Source organism: Condylura cristata, unplaced genomic scaffold, assembly GCF_000260355.1.
Source record: "Condylura cristata isolate star-nosed mole 26May11 unplaced genomic scaffold, ConCri1.0 scaffold00001, whole genome shotgun sequence".
In the NCBI taxonomy this organism is placed as follows: Eukaryota; Metazoa; Chordata; class Mammalia; order Eulipotyphla; family Talpidae; genus Condylura; species Condylura cristata.
The window spans coordinates 2,286,903-2,290,513 of record NW_004567102.1 but is presented as its reverse complement, the minus strand read 5'-3'; positions in this window follow the sequence as shown (position 1 = coordinate 2,290,513).

Sequence of the window (3,611 nt, the reverse complement as noted above, 5' to 3'; positions counted from 1 at the left end):
AATAAATATTTTTTTTAAAAAAGTGTAGTTAGGCAATAAAATAAAGAAACAAAAAGCCCGCAAGATGAGAGCTGCTAAAAGGTTTACAGGTGACAGGGGGTGAGCCAGACCTTGATAGCAACATGCTGCATCGCCATAGCATCATGGAGAGCAGGGACTCAAGGCAAGAGCCAGGGGGTTGTGACATACCCTTAACTCTGCTGTTTTACCAAAACACTGGTCATTTTCAAATAATTCAGAGGGGAAAAAATCACAGCAGCTCCAGACAGGGTGGGTCAGAGGGGCTGCCTCAAACAATGATGAGCAAAGAGGTGGCAGCCGCTGAGAGGGAGGCTGGCCGTGGGGGGTGGGGGTGCTGGCCGTGGCTGTGGCTGGCTGTGGAGGGGGGCAGTCAGACTCCATTTAGAGAAGAAATCACACCTTCAGCCCTGTGGTTCCAGAAATGGGAGACGTGTGTGTGTGTGTGTGTGTGTGTGTGTGTACAGGAATATATAAGCAACCACCTACATATCACAAACTCAAGTATGTCTTAGAAGCTGGAAATAAAAATTCACAGCACAGATGGCTCTTTTCAGGAGGTTTCTTTTGGAGTGGGAGAAGCTAACCTGCTTCAAGATTAGGAAGTTATTCTAGGTGTGGTAAAGGGAGAGTTAGGAAAAAGTGAGGCCAGGTGGTGTGTAGAACATCTGGTTTACTGTTGTGACAACCAGAGCCTTACTGGTGGTTCTTCAAAGCTTGCCCTCTACCCAGTTCCCAGAGCCTTAGAAATGGAGGCCAAGGGCACCCCCACAGGGCGTGGGGGCTGTCCCTGTTCCCTTCCTTTTTCTCTGTGTCAAAGGTTTTATTGAAGGTTGCAACCTGAAATGGAAAGGAATTTTCAAGGAATTTTAATTTTCAACTTTAAAATTTTTTCAAGTCTTGTACCATAGTGACTCATTTCCAGCCTGAGGGGACTCCCAGGGACCCCTGGAGACATGGACCCGAACTTCCATCTTTAGCAGGAGTTTATAGATTTCTCACAGTCAGCAATTCTGAACATTGGCTGCGTTCAAAGCCACTATGGCCCAACACCCACGTGCACCAAAAAAGAGATGGGTATAAGTAGGTACCAGACACTGGAAACACCATAGAGGTGGTGGTAACACATTGTGATGACACATTGTTGGTGTTTGTACAATGCGTGCAACTCAGCAATGCAGAGTGGCAGATTGCTGATGCCCAGACGTTCTCACAGACCCTATGACTGTGAGGGTCGGTAGCCAGAATATACATAGTGGTGAGGTAGGTTCCTGGGAGTGGGGCTGAGGGCATGTCCTAGAAAGGGAGACCTCTGGGGAATGGGTCATGTTCTACATTTTGATCTAGATGGTAGTTGACATGGGTCTACACACATACATAAAAATAGGTTGGGGGGTGGAGTGGGGAATGGGATCAAAAACAGGGTGGGGGGAGAGAAATGCACGGGATTATGGTGATAGCACACAGGTGATTTGGTGATGGGAAACCCGCAGGGATTACAATCGAGATGGAAAAAAAAAATGTACAAAATGATGTAAAAATAAACTTTGTAATAAAAAAAAATAGGTTGGGTTGTAAACATAAACTCTGTGACGTTTATGTACATTACACATTTAAAAATCTTTGATAATCATTTCTCTGCCCACTCACCCACCCAGAGTCTGATTTGATTGACGTGGGTGTGGCCTGGGCAAATAAATGGATTTTTCAAAGCCTCCCACAAAACTCTAAATGATAGCGGGGAAGAGACCAAAGTCTAGGAGAGTTGGAGTCCCTCCTTACACCACTGAGAATTCTGAGCCTGGCTGCCTGCTTTGACCTTCACCCCAGCAGGAAGTCCCTGCCACAGAAGGAACAGAGGGGAGTCCTCCCGCTTCTGGGTGGGAGTCTAGATTCATCACGTCTTATGTCTGTGATCTTGAGCAAGAAGCATCTATTTCTCTGAGCCTCAGGTTTAGGCTTTTGGGATTTTTCCCTTTTCGTCTTTGACACGTGGCAGGTGCTACCCCTGCATGTTATGCATAATCTAGAGTGGGAGAGGTAAAAATAGGGGTGGTCTTCGGATGGTTTCACTCATAGCAGGAGTATAATGGACCAGGTGGAAAATAACAAAAATAATGAACAACCATATACCAGAGACATTTTGCGGGGGTGGAGTGGGGAATGGGATCAAAAACGGGGTGGGGGGAGGGAAGTGCACGGGATTATGGTGATGGCACACGGGTGACTTGATGATGGGAAACCCGCGGGGATTACAATTGAGATGGAAAAAAAGTACAAAATGATGTAAAAATAAACTTTTGTAATAAAAAAAAATAGGGGTGGTCTTTATAAAGCCTTCTCTTTAAAACAAGCATCTGAGACTGACACCACTGCTTAAATCCTTTCTGTGATGTCACTGCACTTTGTTGTTTGTTTGTTTTTTTAAAGATTTATTTATTTATGCATACAGAACTGGGGTATAAGCCAGAGGTGCAGGAGTGGTGAGAGGATTCACCAGAGACAGAGTGGGGGGCAGAACAGGCAGATCGACAAGTACACTGCTGAGGGGAGCAGTGGGGGGAGACAGGAGAGGTCTGCTGTGCCATGTGGAGCTCCTCTGGGGCAGGGGATGGAACTCGCACTGAAGCAGCTGCAGCTGGCTTGCAGTGTCACTGCACTGTGAATAAAATCCTAACTCAAGGCCCAGTTGGCCTTGTTCACCAAGTCCTAACCATGCCAGCCACCTGGCATGGTCAAGCTTCTCTGCTTCAGAGCCTTTGCCCCAGTCTGTTCTCAGCCCAAACTCAACTCCTCTGGTGACTTCACTGAATGTCACCTCTTCACCTCCTGCCCCCCAGCACCCCCCCACCACTACACCCTGATCATTTTCTTCACAGCTCTCAGCACATAATGGAGGGTGGGGCCCACATGTTCTGCTCCTGTCCCCACCCTTGCCCACCAGCTGGCCCAGTTACTGCTGAATGGAATCCAGTGAACTCAAGGAGATGCTGTCATCCGAGAAGTCTCATTTATAGTAGAGGATATTATTTGTCTCCTGTGCTCTCTCCTTCATCTGCTCTTCACAAATTTGCGGCTTATGTCTGAAACATGTTTTCACTGTACTTAGCACGTCTTGACGCATCCTAGCTCCTGGAGTGCTGCATTTCACCACTGTGCGCCCCCAGGGAGGGCCCTCTGCTATTTCCTCATGAGACTTCACCTAGACATATAATAGGCTTTCTCGCTCCACCTTTATACCTCTTATCATTTCCATCTAATACCTTACCTCTTTTAATCTCTGGACTGTCTTATGCATATTTTTTTTCACTTGTCTTCCATTTCACTGATTTTTCTCCTCAAGTGTGTCAAACCTATTGTTTACTTTTTACAATCAAGTTCATATTTCAGGGCCCTCCTTGGTGGTGCAACGGGCTAAAGCCTAGCACTATGAAGCTGTCCGCAGCCACTTCAAAGCACAAGTTTGATCCCTGCCCCGGAGGTGACCCACATGGCGCGGCAGACCTCTCTTGACCTGCCCGCTACTCCCCTCAGCAGTGTACATCATCAATCTGCCTGTTCTGCTCCCCACTCTGTCTCTGGTGAATCCTCTC